Raw genomic sequence first — 18951 nt, forward strand, 5'->3', positions numbered from 1 at the left:
TTCTTTGGAATCAGAGTTTAGAACATGTGTTCTTAATCCATTGTCCATAGATTGTGGAAAGAATTTAGGGGATCTGTGAACATACACGAAAAAATACTGTTTGTTTCAATATAATTTGTTTCCTTAACAATCCTCTGTATTTTGTTTTATGCATTTGAAAACATTATTCTGAGAATGGAGCCATAGGCTTCACCACTCCCAAAGGGATCCATGACAGAAAAGTGCTAAATGCCTTGGAATTCAAGTCCAAATGCCTCGTTGTACAGGTTAGCAAAATGAAAGCTAGGAATCAGAAGAACTTTATGTTTGTGTGTGGTGGGTGGTGGGTGGGGGTGGGGTTCTGAAGAGAGAGGAATCCCACTTCCCAACAACTTCTGATCGCTTGTAATTTCACAAAACAACCCAGCTTATGTGAGAGAACCACTAGCCTAAGATACTCAACTTCCCAGGTATTCCTGAGATCCTGGGGCCTGCCTATCCTGCTGGAAGGGGACAAGTGAGGCCATCCATCCAGTATGACATTTCATCTCCAATTATATTTAATTAGAAGTGTAGGGCTATTCTGGTAGACTGGTTATAGATGAGTCTGCTGATAGAACCCCAAAACTTTATTAAAGCCAAAACAGACAGCTTTGATAATTATCAGGGTAGGCTGGCTGCCTTGATGGATAATGTGCAGTGGTTTCTTCCTGTGGACTCCATTCTGTCAGTGCTCACATGGGTCCTTTCTGTTTCCTGGCAAACAAATACCCTGAAGTGGGGATAGAGGGGTGGTCTCGGCCCCTTCCTCATGCAGGCTGCCTGGCAATTACACAGCTGCAGAGATTAGAAAGAGCTTAAAACATTACACATATACATTTAATAACCCCTCTGCCTTCGTACTGACGTGCATGCCAATTGTTATTTAAAAAGCTGGGTTTCCATGGGGCTGAATTCTCTCAGTGGGGAGGGAAAGGGAACTAGCAAAGCTGCAAGCCCAGTGATTAAACTCAGGGAATTAACTAGAGAGAAGAACATGTCGGGGCTGTTCCCCATCAAAAGCAGTGGCTGCCGCCTAGAATTCTTTCTCCTCTCCAAGAAATCTAATTTACCAAAAGGCAGGACAGCAGGGGAGCCATGGAGCTTGAATGTGTCCTAGTGGAATTTCATAACTGTTCTGTATATCCTGTTAATTAACTTTCTGGATTTGCATTTTATACAGGGCCCAACTGAATCACCCCAGTGTTGCTGAGTAGAAGCCAACCTTCTTAGCTCAAATACGAGCATAATATCGAGCATTTCCATAACACTTTAAAGATTTATGACCAATTATTAAGCATTTGCTAAGCCTTAAAGGACAATAGAAACACTAACTATTATGATGATTATCATCATTCTGGGGTTTCTACTGTGCTAGGGCAAGAGACACAAATTCAAAAGGGAAATTGTCCCTGTCCTAACAATACTTACATTCTATTGAGGGAAAGTATGGCTGTCTGTCTGTCTATCCATCTGTATGTATGTAAGTTCCTCCAAATTATCCACAAGACAGACAGACAGATGGACAGACAGATGGACAGACAGATGGATGGAAGGATGGATGGATGGATGGATGGATGGATGGATGGATGGATGGATGGATGGATGGATGAATAGACAGAGAGAGATATGGATAGATGATAGATAAATTAGGTAGTTAGATGACAGATTAGATAGATAGATAGATAGATAGATAGATAGATAGATAGATAGATAGATAGGTAGGTAGGTAGGTAGGTAGATAGATAATTACTATGGACTTCCATAGACCAGGACTGAGAACTAGCTTACATTTTACCAGTTTCATCATTTGCCATAACCAAAAAATTAACTATCTTGTAGTCAACCTCCTGGTAATAAGTCTCTTCCTACGAAAACCAGACTGGTCCTTGGACACATAGGCATCCGGTCAACATGACTGTATTCAAAGACCATCTAACTTGATAGAATCTACTAGAGTCTGTGGCCTGATGGCACAGACCTTAAGAACCCAGGAAGTAACTTCTTCATGGCACAAGAACACAGGGAGTAACCTCTAAATGGATAGAAAGGATCTTGTGTCAAGACCTGAGTAAGTTCAAATTTGTCCTCAGATATTTACTAATGTTGTGACCCCAGGCAAGTCATTTAACCTCTATCTTGCTCAGTTTTCTCAGCCATAAAATGGGGATAATAGTAGCTCTTAACTCCTAGTTATGAGGCTCACAAGAGATGTTTGTGAAGAGATTAATATAGTTCCAGACTTACAGAAGATATTTAAATGCTTATTCCAGGGCAGCTAGGTGGCTTAGTGGACAGAGTGCCAGGTCTGGAAATGGGAGGTCCTTGCTTTAAATCTGACCCCAGACATTTCTTAGGTGTGTGAGCTTGAGCAAGTCATTTAACCCCAATTACCTAGACTTTACCACATTTCTGCCTTAGAATTAATGCTTAGTATGGATTCTAAGATAGAAGGTAAGGATTTATTCTCTTCCCTAGACCCATCATGTTGAAAGCTATAAGGAGCAAAAGACAAAGACACTGAAATATAAAAATGAATATTCAGGGGGCAGCTGGGTAGCTCAGTGGATTGAGAGCCAGGTCTAGAGATGTCAGAGGTCCTAGGTTCAAATCTGGGCTCAGACACTTCCAAGATGGAAGGTAAAGGTTTTTTTTTTTAAGTGAATATTCAGGTAATAAAGCACTCTACATTTTAGAAAGGATATATGAAAAGGCCAGCTCAGACAAATAATTTGCCTCTAGAGAAGATTCAATTCACACTTTGGTCTCAAAGCAACTTCTTTGGACAAGCCCCCAAAAGAAATCTAGAAAATATAACTGACTGAATTGGATCTGATTGCTTCAAGCAAAAATTAAGTCTCTTAATTTTTTTTTTTAAGTCCAGGGAAGCTGGACAGAGATAAAGAAACTCGGATAACGATTTGAGCAAGTCAAAGAGAAGAAGCCTCTAAGAATCCAAGGTTAAAGGGCATCGCCCTGCCCAAAGTAACACCAAAACTCTTTAGTTGAAAAGAACTCTGTTACATTCAAACTAACAAGGAAAGTACCCACCTAGTTGAACAATTGGACGAAAGTGGTCAAAGTCTGTAGCTAGCTACATATCAAAGAGTGAATTCAATTCAAATCAAAGAGCTCCATGGAATGAACCATCCAGGAGAGAAGCCCAGAAAGGAGTCCAGTGGTAAAACAATCTATCCAATCTACCCAACTTGGCCAGGTTTAGAATTAGCCATCATTCAAATGATCTGTCCAGCTCAGCCCATCAGCAGCAAGGTCCAGCAGCTGAGCAGCCCACCTCATCCAGTCCAGTAGCAGTCAGATGATGGCAGCCTACGTGATCTGCCTGACTCAGCTCAACAGTGGATTGACCCGCCTGTCTGAGACACCATATCCTATTTTGTACACAGCCAGCTGATTTGGCTGCCCAGCAGAGATGCCATGCCAGCTGAGCAGGAGGGTGACTTGTCTGTCACTGATCTCAGGATCTGTAGCAGACTTTTCAAGTAGCACTCACTGAAAGTATGTAGTGGAAAGAAAGTACATTGAAGTCCCATAGTTCCAGAGATGCCAGTTCCCTGAGCCACATGAGTAAATCACTAATGCCAATCTCTAAGTTTGTGCCCATTCTTCCCCAAATTTCCTTTTGTACTGGTGAGAGTATTACTTCCAGTGTGTGGGGAAATGTTTTGTTACTACTATTCATTCTCACTGTTATTTGGATAAAGGCCTAAAGAATTGAGTCTAGGGATAGCTGGGCACCTCAGTGGACAGAGAGTCAGTCCAGGACACAGGAAGTCTTAGGTTCAAATCTGGCCTCAAGCACTTCTTAGTTGTGTGACATGGGCAAGTCACTTAACTCCCATTGCCTAGCCCTTACTTAGAATCTGCTGTAAGACAGAAGGTAAGGGAGAAAGGGGGGGGGGAGAGAGAGAGAGAGAGAGAGAGGAAGAGAAAAAGAGAGAGAGAAAGAGAGAGAGAGAAAGAGAGAGAGAGAGGAAGAGAAAAAGAGAGAGAGAAAGAGAGAAAGAGAGAAAGAGAGAGAGAAAGAGAGAAAGAGAAAGAGAGAAAGAGAGAAAGAGAGAAAGAGAGAAAGAGAGAAAGAGAGAAAGAGAGAAAGAAAGAGAGAAAGAGAAGAAAGAAAGAAAGAAAGAAAGAAAGAAAGAAAGAAAGAAAGAAAGAAAGAAAGAAAGAAAGAAAGAAAGAAAGAAAGAAAGAAAGAAAGAAAGAAAGAAAGAAAGAAAGAAAGAAAGAAAGAAAGAAAGAAAGAAAGAAAGAAAGAAAGAAAGAAAGAAAGAAAGAAAGAAAGAAAGAAAGAAAGAAAGAAAGAAAGAAAGAAAATAGTCTAGTGACTTCTTTCTCTGAGTCTAGTGGCTGACTGATTAGAGAAAGCCCAGTGGAGGGGCCTCCCAAGCTATAGGTCAGGAGGGTAGCCACCAAAACATTACTCCTGGAACTTTGAAAGTAGCAATGGCCACTGTAAAGGGGAATTCAACCTACCAGTGCCAGTATGGGTTGGGAGGAGGTAGGAAAGAGGGCATGTGCATGTGTAAAAGACTAGCTGTTCACACTTCCCTGTTTACAAAATGCTTCCCTTCCAACAGCTCTATGAGGTCGATAGTACTGCTATTATTAATTCCATTTTCCAGATGAGAAAACCGAGGCTCAAAGAGATGAGGGAGGTGTCCAAGGTCACCCAATAAGGATATTACAGAGCTAGGAATAAAGGCCAGAGCCTGGACTTTTGAGTGCCAGCTCAAAAATCTGCACCTTTAGAGGCAACCCCTTGTTTGTAACTAGCTGGTTCCCTGTAGCCAGTTGAGGGGCTCTTTGCTTAGAGTTATTTATTTCAGAGACACAGTCATTATGAAATTTCCAATAACATGAGTAGCTTCAATGACACAAATGTTCAGCACTTCTGTTTGCAGACTATGGAGCCCTTGTTTTGCCACAATAAAGATGGCAAATTCAAAACAGGGTAAGATGCCTCCAATGTTAGTATACTTTTATGGGTAAGGCATCCAGCACTACTCTCCCTATCCCTTCTTTATAATTCAGAGCATTTATTTGTATTTGGAGACTCACCAAATTTCCTGAGATGATCCCAACCCCACACACCGCTCTCACTCATGCATTGTCCACATTCTCCTCAAGCTTTTGTTCCAGTCTATTTCTCCAGGCTACAATAGCTCTCCCTACCCCCATCCCCAATGCTACCAATGCAACATGAGTGGTCTGAAAGATGTAGGACACTACTGGCAAAATATATTATTGAGAGGCAGTATGGCATGCTTAGTGGAGGGCCAAACTCTGAATCAAAAAGAGTTGATTCAGATCCCACCTCTGATACATAGGATCATAGATCTACAACTCACTGGTTTTACAGATGAGGAAACTGAGGCCTGAACAGGTTGAATGACTTGCATAAGTCTCTACAAATAATTAGCAGCAGCAATGAGGTTTTAATCCAAGACCCTTATGTCAAATTCAGGGCTGTTTCTGCTATACCCTTCTGCCTCCTGCCAACTGTGTTTGATAAAGTGGAAAACAAATGTTACCTAGGAAAAAAGGTCCCTAATTTCATAAAATGTTTTGAGAAAGGGGGCAGCTGAGTGGCTCAGTGGTTTGAAAGCCAGGCCTAGAGATGGGAGGTCCTGGGTTCAAATCTGACCTCAGACACTTCCCAGCTGTGTGACCCTGGGCAAGTCACTTACCCCATTGCCTAGCTCTTACTGCTCTTTTGCCTTAGAACCAATACACAGTACTGATTATAAGATGGAAGGTAAGTATTTTTTTTCTGAGAAAACTGGTCTGATAGAAATTTTACTTAGACCAAATACCTTACATTGTATTCTACAAGACATTCTAAATATAACTTTAACATTAAAAATCAAACTATTTAAAAAATAGAAGAGGAACAGACAATAAACTTCTCACAGTTGTAGGTAGAAGATATATTCTTAACCAAACAAGAAATAGAGGCAATTATGAAAGAAAACTCTCATTACTTGAAACTGAAAAGCTTCTGCACAGGCAAAATTAATGTATACACCCAGGATAGGAAGGGAAGTGGCTAGATGAGAAAAGCCTTTGTATCAAATTTCTCTGATAAGGGTTTGGTATCCAGGAAAAATAAACCATTAATAATACCCATTTATCAATAGAGAAGTGGTCTAAGAAAATTGGCATTACTGGACTTAGACCCTAAGGAAGCCATTGATGAGAAAAAAGGCCTTCTATAAACCAAATTATTGATAGCAGCACTTTTCATGATAGCTAAGAATTAGGATCAAAGTAGATCCTCATTAATTGGGGAATGGCAAAACAAAGTGTGGTACATGAATTTAATGGAATATTATTGTGCTGTAAGAAATGATGTGTCTGAATATAGAGAATATATGTACATGAATATACACGCAGAATGTGTGTATGAATATGAATAGAGAATACATATATGAATATAGAGAAGTAATGGAAAGATCTCTATGAAGGGTGAAGTAAGCAGAGCCAAGAAAACACAGTAACTACAACAATGTAAATGGAAAGAACAATGACCCACCAAAAAAATCAGAAGAAAATGTAATCAAATCAAAAAGATCAAAGAGGACTCTGATGAAGAGATATGAGCAGACACCCCCAACTACTATTTTGTGGAGGTGGGAGGCCCATAGGTTTTGCACATTGTATGTGTTTGGGGACTTTTTTAATGGATCAATCAGTTATTCTGATTTTTCCCCCTCTAAAAATACTCTTAGTTATATGGGGTAGCTCTCTGGGAGAGGTCAGAACAGGGATACCTGGGATAACTATGTTGATGTAGGAAACAGAAAATATCAACAAAAACATATGTAAAATGTTCAAAGAAATTTCAAATAAGACGCAGTGGCTTGAGGACACAGATGAGGTCTCCTGCCCGTCTCCTATCACCTCTAGAAGTAGCTTGGCACAGACACTACTTGGTCAGCTTACTGAAGCAGTAAATTTGTTGTCATATTTACAGTCGAAGTTTTAAATCTGGATGAGGTCCTTTGAAAAACACAAAAATTTGCTTTTCCCCTGTGGTGTGGGGGGAATTGGAGGGGTGTTTTTGTTTTTAGCAACAACAGCTTGATAATTTGAGAGGAGGAAATGCATTTCCAGTGAAGGAAAATAACTATTTTCAGGAGAAAACAAAAACCCAGTACTTGAAGAAAAAGAAAATTCCTTTTCAAGAATACCTTGCAAATATCTGTTTTCTTTATTCCCTGAACCTAAGGATGGGCCACTTTCCACTTCATTCATCCCAATGGCCAGTAGAGGTCACTGTCAGCAGAAGCTCTGCTATTAGACCAAAGCCTAGCCTTAATTCCTGGTAAGGCTATGATGCTGAACCAGCCATATAAACCCATCTCTTTAGAGTGGAAGAAGCATTAGATGTGGAGTCAGAGGACATGGGTTTGGATAATCTTGAATGACGTTGAGAAAGCTCTTCCCAAACTATGCCGCATCACTCTTTTCCCTAATCTGTAACACGAGGAAGGTGGATTAAATGATCTCAAAGGTTTCTTCCAGTTTTAGATTGGGTTTTGTCTATCTGGGCAAGGGTGTGCTGGAGCCAGCTCCAATCAGCTCTTGAAAGCCAATTGTTAAGCCAATTGTTAAATTTTCAGGGTGAGCATCTATACCTCAGATATCAAGAAATGTCACATTTCAGGACTTGAGTTATTGGTTCCCTTGTTGTCCAGACTTAAGAAAGGATATATTAATAATGATGCAGATTTAACTTGAACTAGTGTCTTGCATCCTTTTCCCCCTAAAGAGCCAGTTGTTAAACAATGACCAGCACATCTCCGGATCTGGGGCATATATGAGTGATGCCAGTGGTAAATTCCATAGTTGAGACAGTGTGGAAGACTGGAAAGAGTGAAGATTGGACTGAGAAGACCTGGATTCAAATTCTACATCTGTTGCTTACTACCTGTGTGATTCTGGATAACTCACTTAACTTCCTTAGTTTTCACATCTATTTAACAAGAAATATGGACTAGATGCTTTTTGGGGTCTTTACATTTAAAAATTCTATGATCTTAAATCACATCCTCTTTCTTTGCCTTTCTGCCTATAAAATGAGGTTGGCTTATGATCCTATGACCTCTTGCCTTCACTATAGACTAGATGGGCTTCATGGTCTCTTCCAGCTATAAATCTATTATTGTCCTATCATCTTCTGACTACAGAGGACAATTCTTAAAATAAAATGACCCAGAAACGTGATTTTCCAAACCACTGTTGCATCAGGGCAAGTCTCTTATGTCAGATCAGTCTTTCCTCAGAAATTTGTTTGTAAGAATTTGGGTCCAGTCATTTCAGAGGTATAGTAGCTTTAATTGTGTGCCATATGGAATCAGCCAAATTTTTGCACCAATTGTCTCTGGTATGTTCAGCAAATACTCAAGAAAAAAAATGAATGAAATTTCCACATCCCACATTCATTCTCTCTCTCTCTTTTTTTTTTTTGCTCCAAACTGAAGCCTCCTGGGCATGGATCTAGTTTCATGACTGAGCCCTACTTTCCTTATGGTTCTTCCTAATGTATCATTCTAGTCTATAAATTTGGGCTTCCCCCGAGGTGGATTTTCAAAATCCAGTTTTGAATCAAGTCAGGAAGAGTTGTTACTCAACAGAAATAGAATTTGTTCCATAGTTGGCAGCCATGTACAGTGGTTAATTTATCCAAAGCAATGGCCCTACTAGTAAAGCCACTGGAATGACTTAAATAAAAGCTTTCTCTTCTACCTCTTCAGTCCCTAACTATCCTTCAATGCAGTCCTCTTTGGTTACTATGATTAAAAATCTCTCAGAGACTATGTATTAACTTGTAATTATTAATTTGTAAAAATTGGAGAGAGATGGAGAAAGAAAAATCAGCCAACTTTCCTAATTTTAAAAGTCTCCGAGATGCACCCCATTTCTTTGTCTATTTCTGGGCTGCAGCCCAAGCTGCTCAAGCAGCCCCTTACCAGAGATCACCCAGCCAGATAGGGCCAATTCCTGCCTCCAGTCTCCAGGGAGGACTGAGAGCAAGTCCTGGGTCAAAGAGAGGCCAAGCTTTGTGGTCCTCAGCAAAAAGGGGACAGATCAAGATGCCCACCAAATAAGATAAGGCCAATCCATATGGAGGGATAGATCCCTGCCAAAAAAAGAGACCTTGCTACACTACAGCTCAGTTCCCTTTCTTATAAGGCAGATGATATCTTCACACTTAGCTTCAGACCCCAGTTCTGGAGTGGACAGATCACCCACAGACACTTCCACTTGTCAAGAACTGCATTGCCATGCAGCAATTCAGTCACATGCCTCAACGGCATCTTGCCTAATGAGGTGAGTCTGCTGGAATAGAGAGTACTCTTTATATTTAATTATCACATTCCCCTTCACTAAGACCATCATGCATCTTGGCCTTCTAATTGGCTTCCCTGCTTCCAGTTTCTCTTCTCTTGAATCCATCATCCACACAGCTCCCAAATTGATATTCCTAATGATGGTTTTGACCATGTTACTTCTCTGTTCAAGAGACTTCAGTGGCTCCCCTATTGTCTCTAAGATAATATATACTATCCAAAGTTTGTCACTTGAAGCCCCTCAAAATCTGCTTACAATCTTTCCAGAGTGCTATCACATTACTTCATCCCACATACTCTATATTCCCATCACACATGTATATTTGTATGTAGCCTTTCATCTCCTGTCATCTTAACTTTTCCCATGTCTGGAAGAGTCTCTCTTCTCACCTCCTTATCACAGAACCCTCAAATCTCTTCTAAAGTGCCTCCTACAGAAAGGAGCTGCTTTTCTGATTTCCCAATTGCAAGTAGCTTTGTATAGACTCTGTGTAGATTTCATATTTATTTATTTGCATACATGTTATATTCTTTCCAGTAGAACCTAAGCTCCTCGAGGGCAGGGAATGTTGCCATTGTTGCCTTTGTAGCACCAGAGCTTAACATAGTTCCTTTTGCAGATCTATGATCATATCTAATTTAGTGTTTTCCTTTCATCAATACTGATCCCTGTCCTCCCTTGTCTGCCCATCTTATGGGACTCTCATCCATTCCCTCCCATAAGTTCCCTACAAAGGGGCTCACTAAACAGTTAAATTCTTGGGTTCTCTTGATATTATATATGGAGAGACAGACAGGCAGAGAGAGAGAGACAGAGACAGAGACAGAGAGACAGAGACAGAGAGACAGAGAGAGACAGAGACGGAAAGAGAGACACAGAGAGAGAGAGACAGAGAGAGACAGAAAGACAGAGAGAAACAGAGAGAGACAGAAAGAGAGACAGAGAGACAGAGACAGAGAGACAGAGAGAGACAGAGACGGAAAGAGAGACACAGAGAGAGAGAGACAGAGAGAGACAGAGAGACAGAGAGAAACAGAGAGAGACAGAAAGAGAGACAGAGAGACAGAAAGACAAAGAGACAGAGAGAGAGACAGAGAGAGAGAGAGAGAGAGAGACAGAGAGAGAGAGAGACAGAGACAGAGAGAGAGAGAGAGGGAGGGAGGGAGGGAGGGAGGGAGGGAGGAAGGGAGAGAGAATTCAATGTACCCCTTTATCTAGTCCAGTGGTTTTCAACCTCTCAATTTGTAGCAATGAGAATATATAATGCATATCAGGTATTTACATTCCGAATCATAACTGTAGCAAAATTACAGTTTTGAAGTAGCCACCAAAATAATTTTTTGGTTTGGGGTCACTGCAACATGAGGAACTGTATTGCGGGGTCACAGCATTAGGAAGGTTGAGAAACCACTGATCTAGTCTCTCTCATTCATATTTCATGACCTGACTGGTCATACATACATTCAATAACATATTTTATACCATTTCTGTGTGGTTCCTTATTTGTAGTGCTTGGTAGTCTCACTCCTACCGTGCACCTCTTGGTTGATTTTTGCGTGAGTCTCTTTTTCAATTTTTTAGGGTCTTTGATGCTCCATGATTCACACATAGGCAACATTACTGCCAGAATATCCATCTGAGAAAGGTAAACTCTTGTTTCAGGGAAAAACTTCTAAAGAATTTTATAATTTCCCTAAGGCAATCCAGGCTGTTCTACTTACCTTGATATAATTCTTGATAATGAATTCAGGCATCATACCTTCATTTGTTTCTGTCAGAGTGCTTCTGAGCTGAAATCACAGCCAATTGGGAAGGTTTCCTCAAGTTTTCTCTTAGATAAAAGATATATTTGCTGCTGCTCAATTCTGGGCCTAACTCATTGTCCATTTGTAGATCCTATCCAAGATTCAATAGATAGATAGATAAAAATAGAGATATCCCCCACATACACTTTCTATAGCTCTTAACTCCTTTCTGAAAGTATTTATTGAATTATCTTTGGGAGGAATAAGCTGATATTGTAGAATTGTTTGTCAATATGTGGTATCCAAATTCTTAAAAACAAATAGAAAAAGCAAAGTCCCCTGGTTTGTCCCTGGTTTGGCTAGCTTATTTGGTCTCAACATGAATGTATTTTTAAAGGTTGAATTCTCACCCCCTTTTACAATAAAATTTACTCTAATATAAATAAAGTGTTCTGCAATTTTAACAAAAGATAAATTAGTTTAATATTTATATATACATACACATATAGATGGAAAGAGCTACATATATATCCACATATGTATATATACAGATAGAAATAGATATCATTACATACATATGTAGGTATATATATATATATATATATGTGAATAAGTATAGTCCTTTATTTTATTAATCAGGTGCTTGCCATGTCTAGTGTACCTGCCTCACACAGTAGATGGAGTGCTAGACCCGAAGACCCCAAATAAAGGAAGATACACATTCAAATTTGGCCTCAGACACTTATTAGAAAGTCTTTTTCTCTGCTTCAATTTCCTCATCTGTAAAAAGGGGGTAATAACATTACCACCTCCCAGGACTGGTTGAGGATCAAATGAAATAATAGAGGTACAAAACTTTGCATACCTTAAAGCTATAGAAATGCTTGCTTTTATTGTTATTGCTTCTTTACAAAGATAACCCCTAAGCCATCTTTCCATTGAGTTTCATGGTCTTTTTGACTTCTGGTTTCTTTTATGTCAGGGATGATAAGACCCAAAGGATTTACTCCTTCCAGAAGTATTTCCTCCAGCTAGTCAGTCACAGCTCCAGGACTTGCCCTCCTGATTGGGAGTCCCTGCTGTGTTGGCCATTTTTTGAGTAGTCTCAGCCATACTTGCTTCTTTCTAGACTGGTCCTTCTCCTCAGCTGCCTTTCCTCTGTACAGGAATCCAGGCTACTCTCCTACACACAGATATACACCTTTCCAGCTCTTCTTTATGAATTGCCTTCCTCTATTAAACCATGTTCCCTGAGGTTAAGGACCTCTTTTTTGTATGTTTATAACACCAGAGTTTAACTCAGGGTCTATTTTGTTGCCCAGTTTTACCAGTCTGTTATGTAGCATGCACTTAGGAAATGCTCTACCTCCCTATCTATCTGTCTTCCTATCTGACTATTTCTTGGATAAGCATCTCACATAGTGCTAGAGGAATTGCATCTCCACATAGGCTGATCTATGCACTGATTGCAGGGACCATCCTCAAAGCCCTTCTGGCAGAGTAGACCAGCTCACACTCTGCTGGTGTAGCATTCAAGGGCTTCCATGCCACTAGGAGGCATTGATGGAGGATCTTCCAAATGGCAAGGCCCATACTAAATGCTTCTTCACTTGAATTGAATTGAATTACTACATGCTTGCTGACTGGTAGCTAACAAAAGAATAATAAGAGCAACATTTAGCTGGCAATTTTAAGTTTGTAAAACACTTTACATTCAGTACTTCATTGAAGTCTCACAAGAACCAAATGTGGTGGATGCTACAGTTATCATCCTCATTTGACAGATAAGAAAATCAAGGTTTAGAAAGGTTCAATAACTTGTCCATGGTCACACAGCTAGGCAATGTCAGAAGCATGTTTTGAACCCAGGTTTCCTGTCTCCAAGAGAAGAACCCTGCTTTCCAAATAGTAAGAGCCTCACCTTTCCCCACCCCTCTGCGGGCCCATGGGGAACATCATCCAGAGACAAAGTTCTGAATATTTCCTTTTCAAGGCCACCTACAACAGTTGCTTAATTGCTTCTGCTTTAGTCCCAAATGCCCTAATGTCTACATCAACATGGCTTATAGGACTCCATTTCCTTCTCTCCTCCCTCCTCTCCCTTTCCTACAGTTCTTTTCTCTTCCCAGTCTGATTTCACCCCTGGACTAATGAGTGAGTTTTAAATTGGAATGAACAAGTGACATTCCTATTCATTATTTAATCCGCTTTCAGATTTGAATGAACACTTCCAGGGATAATTACCACACTGCTCCACATTCATTTCTCGAAAGCCATCACAGACAGCATGCACTGGAGGTAACAGTCCAATTCAATATTTATGAAGGGACATTTTCACATGAATATGGAGCTTTAGCAATTATCAAAAGTTGTCTCTAAAAGCCTCGTCCAGAGAATACAAATATTGTTTATTTATTTTTACCATTCTAGCCGAGAAATAAAAAATTCTATGCACTGTAGTCCTTACTTAACTTACAGTCCTTACAGAAACCTTACTCTTCTGGGGTGGGGATCAGAGGCTCTGAAGGGAGGGATAGGGAGATAACTGAGGAGGAAATCCATCCCATTCACTACAAGAGCTTTTTGGAGAGGGACAAGAAGGATATTTACCCCTCTCTAGAAGGTACGCCATTGTACCTGGAGGTTAGAACCCTCTGGCACAGAGGGACAGACACTTGGCCAGCCACACAATGAACATATCTTCACTTTCTGAAACAGATAGAATAGAGATGTTCTCTAACATCCCTGTGGGAAGCCATTCTCCCCATTAGCCTGGCATAAACCCAGGGAAGCTACAGAAGTAGCCAACTATGGATGGGATGGCTCCCACATAAGGCCATGAGTTTCCCATCACGAGAGGTCTTCAGTGGTCACTTGCCAAGGATATTGCAGACAAAATTTATACATCAAGTATGACTAATATTAGATGAGAGCCTTCATGAGTCTGAGATTCTATAACTGAGATTCATAGATTTGGAGTTTGAAGATGCTAACCTTCAAAAATCATCTAATAACTTTAAAAATTACCTAGTTTTATCCCTTCATTTTTTAAGAGGAGAAAACTGAGATCCATTAAGGTGAGGTGATTTGCCCAGTCACATAGCTAATAACTGTCTACACCAGCATTTGAAACCATGCCATCCTGACACAGACTCCAGCAATGTAGCCACTATAGCATCTAAGACTTGCTAACAAAAGGACATGATCTAATGCTGATGATTTAATGTTGTAATGGAAAAAGCATTGGAATGGGAGTTAGAAGACCTAACTTCGAATCCAAGTTCTTTCTTTCTGGAGCTCTGGAAAAATTTAGCAAGCATTTATGAAGTACCTACAGCACAATCTACAAGGCATTGTGCTACATATGGGTGATATGAAGACAAAACTGAGAGGCACTTACTATTTGTTGGAGGTATTATGTCATATAAATCGACAAGTATGTACAAAATTTTGGGGGAAGGAGGGAATGAATGCTAACACCTAAACAGATCAGGAGTTATTTAATTTTTCTAAGCCTCAGTTTCTTCAAGGGCATAAAATTGACACTAGCTATATTGGAATTACTGTAAAGAAATTATTCTTGTAAACAATGGATGCCTAATAATAAATGAAAATAAATGAATGAAAAAATTAAAACATTGTTTTCAGATATAAATGTGTGGAGCAACCCCCACTGTGGACACACTTTCACAACCCTCTTACAACATTGGCGGGTTGCTCCAAGTAAGAAGTTGGTTACTTCTCCCTTTAGAATTCTACGGGTAACCCTGAGAGGTTCTGGCTCCTAATATTTGCTCATAAGCCTCTCAAATATTAATCAATCAGATGAAATCAATTAGCTTTTACAAATGGATATTTACTGAGAAGTTATAGCAAGGACAGAAGTTACAAAGCATTCATCAGACTGGGCATACTCCTTCTTTTGCACAAGCTCAATACTTGGAGAGAGTGGGCTCAAATTTAAAGTAATAAACAGAATTAGCCACATATGTAGAAAATATTGTGGTAGAGATATGAAAGAGAGAGATTTTGCAGGACTTATGGACCAAGATGCATCTAGCACTAAAATGCAAAACCCAGGATTCCAGCGGAATGTCCCCAGGTTGTTGGCAGTTGGAGCTGGGGGAGGGGGCTTTTGTGTCTCTGTGTCTGGGACTGAAAGTCATACTTTTCCCTGGAGGCTTTTGGCTGGTGATACTAAGAAGAGAAACTGGGATTTTGAAATTAATCTCTGTCTGCAATTGGAGTCAATCAGGGAGATTTTTTGGTCTCTGGGTCTCTGACTGGGGGACACACATTTGCTCTCTAGAGTTTGAAGTTGGCTGAGAGACTTTTGTGAAGCTGACTTGGCTTTTGGACTCTGGTGGGGCTGACTTGGTTACTTGAAGTTCTCTGACTTTGGACAGTTGAAATTGACAAGAAGGAGAAATCTAACTGAAGAAGAAGAAAGAAGATGTTGAAAAAGCCATTGTCCTCCATCTCCCTGTATCAGAGTCACAGTTTGTGACTGGAATATTCCCTCAAACCTTTCTAAATTATCTCATTTAGATTACTTCAGTTTCCCATCCTGTTATCCCAATAAACCCCTTACCTGAGAAAGAAACTTGGAGTATTTTATAATTCACTCAGGGGGGAGGGAAAATTGGGAGGAGAAGGGTGGCAGTTGGAGCAGGGAGGAGGGAGTAAGGGAAGAAGGAGGTTAGGAAATTGATCAGCCATTGTTAGCGATCAATAGGCAGATCCCCAGAGCAGAGTCCCTTGTGTACCAGCATCCCTGTGTGTGTGTACAGCACCCCCCTCAGCAGCATTTCTCTGTCCTCCATTACCAATAAGCAGCCTCTGGTTCCCTCAGCAGTTTCAGGTCCCTGTAGCAGCCTCTCTAGTCACAGTCAGTCATAGAATAGTAGCCATTGTGAAGAAACCGTTTTTCCTCAGTTCACTTCAGCTTACATTCTTTATTACAATATGTAGGACTGAAGAGTACCTCATGGCCCTTAGCTCTGAGAGTTATTTTCTCCTCTCATAGATTCTACATCAAATTCAATGCTGTATGTGACCACAACAATTGGAAAATTGTTCCCTCCTTCATCTGGGCTACCTCTTTGAAGGATGTGTTGCCTCATCTGCTAGCTCATGGGTCAATCCTAAGTCTTTCCCCATCATGGTAGCTCATAGTAATCCATCACACTCAATAGCTACCATTCAAACATTTTGTTTGTGAACTCAGTTCTAGTTCAGTCTCTCCTGGATCATCCACCTTTCTAGGTCCTCAAACAACCAGAAGACCTTTTAATCATCAGAGAGTTGGAGGATATGGGCACTCTACACCAGAATTAAGCATACTAATCTTTGCTGTTGTTTGATATTCAGTCATGTCCAACCCTTGTGATGCCATGTACCAGAGCATACCAGGATCTTCTACCTTCCACTATGCCCCAAAGTCTGTCCAAACTCATAGTTGTTGCTTCCATGACTTATATATCTATCTCATCCTCTACCATCTCCTACTGTTGCCTTCAATCTTTCCCCAAATCAGGATATTTTCCAATGAATCTTGACTTTTTATTATATAGCCAAAACATTTATGCTTCAGCTTCAATATTAGTCCTTCCAATGAATAGTCTGAAAAGTCACCAATCCTCCATGTGTTCAAATGGAAACAGGAAGGGAATATTTTATATACTTTATATGTAATACTTTAAATAACCCACAAAGAGAGGAAAATTCAAGAATTCTATAAGGACTTGGTCTTCATTGGCCAGTCCTCTCATTACATGTCCTACTTTATAACATTAGTAGCAAAATTATAACTAGAGCTACACTATCTTGACAAATTAATGTATTTTTCTTTTTCCTTTTAAACGCTTACCTGCCATCTTAGAATGAATACTGTGTATTGGTTCCAAGGCAGAAGAGTGGTAAGGGCTAAGGGTTAAGTGACTTTTCTAGGGTCACACTGCTAGGAAGTATCTGAGGCCAGATATCAACCCAGGACGACTAGGTATTTAATGTGCTTTTCAGCAATAATAGTATCTTGTTTCTAGCCCTGGTCTCAAATAATACTGCTTTCACCTTTCTTTAGATAAAAATTGACTTTCACTTCCCTAGTAGTTAAACAAATGATTAACTTTATACATGGATAGAGATGAACAGTTTCCAAAGTACCTTCACATTCTATTGTAACATCCTCTCATCTCAGCCTGATGTGGTGCTCAGGTTTATAATGGAATCCTCACCATTTCTGCCTTTGCCTTTCTTTCCTTCCTTCTAGACTCGGATCAGGAGCCACTTCCAGCTAAAAATTTCTCTTCCTTCCCTGAATCCTTTTGTTTCATCACTTCTTCTATACATGTAAGCATTTTCTACCCTTTCTCATCATTATATGTACATATATCCCATTCCATGTATGGAGCTAAAGGATCATAGATCAAAAAGGAATGGCAGAGCTCATCCAGTTCCTTCACTTTATAGAAGCAAAGTTAAGGACATATGAGTAATATATGGCAGGGCTGAGATATAAACTCAGCTACTGTGATTCCAAAATTAATGGCCTTTTCACTGTCTGGGTTTTCTCCCCTGCTAGGTTGTAAAGGAATAAACCAAGTCATTTTGCTCTTTGTATTTCCCTTAGCACCAGGTTCTAGTCAGCTAGATGGTGCCCTTGAATGGCAAGTTGGACTCGGAGTCATTTAAGACCTAAGTTTGAATTCTGTCTCAGATACTTACTAGCTATGTGACCCTGGGCAAGTCTTGTAACTTCTCTTAGTCCCACGTTCCCCTTTTGGATCACTGCCTTGTCATGGCAGAGGGTAGCTCAGTGAAACAATGAATAATGTGCAGGTGCAGGTTTAGCCAAGACAGATAGGTCATAGTGGAGAGTTCTAACAAAAGGTCAGCCACTGGAGAAGGAAATGGCAACCCCTTCAGGTACCTTTGCTAAGTAGACCCCAATAGACAGTTGCCTGGATCACTATGGTCCACAGGCTTGCAAACAGTCTAATGTGACTGAATAACAACAAAGTCTCACTTTTCCTCATCTGTACAATGGAGAAAGGATAGCATCTATATTACTGGGCTATTGTGAGGATCAAATGATATAAAACTTGTAAAGTGATTTGCAAACCTTACAGTTCTTTATATAATTGCTAAGGGGCGGAGTCAAGATGGCTGCTTAACAAACCGCAAAAGTTCAGACCTGGGAAGACCCTTCCTTACCAATTACAGACTGAATGCTTCTAGGACACCGAAATCCAAGCTGAGCAACAGGACAGAGGTGGGGAACCCTCCTTCTGGACTCAAATCAAAAGATATGCCCCCCAAAAGCCAGAATCTGAGAACATTCGGGTCTAAGGGGAAGGCAGAGGGAAGGTCCCAGGACCCCTCCCCCCAACCCAGAGGGCTGAGCCCCCAGAGGCAGCAGGAACCTCTGAGCTGGCAAAGGTGCTAGTTTGGAGGGTCTACCTTGTGAGCAGCAGGGCACTGGGCACCAAGCGTCCAGCGGGGAGGAAGCCAGGGAGAGACTGGGGCGTGGCTGGGTCCCTCCATCAGGCTCCAGTCTCACCATTGCCTTGGGGCACATCCAGACCAATCCAGTTGAACATAATCCCATCCGGACTCCTCAGAGCTCAGGGAGGCAGGCAAAGGCACTGGGGAACCTTGCAGACAGCGGAGAAGCAGCTGGAGAGAACTGGAGAGAGCCTGGGTGGCCCAGCCTTCCAGGAGTCTTCCGTCTCAAAGCACATACAGCCCAACCCAGTTGAACTTAATCGATCAAAAGCCTCCAGAGGACAGGGAAACTAACATTCCTCCC

This window comes from Monodelphis domestica, chromosome 1, assembly GCF_027887165.1.
Source record: "Monodelphis domestica isolate mMonDom1 chromosome 1, mMonDom1.pri, whole genome shotgun sequence".
In the NCBI taxonomy this organism is placed as follows: domain Eukaryota; kingdom Metazoa; phylum Chordata; class Mammalia; order Didelphimorphia; family Didelphidae; genus Monodelphis; species Monodelphis domestica.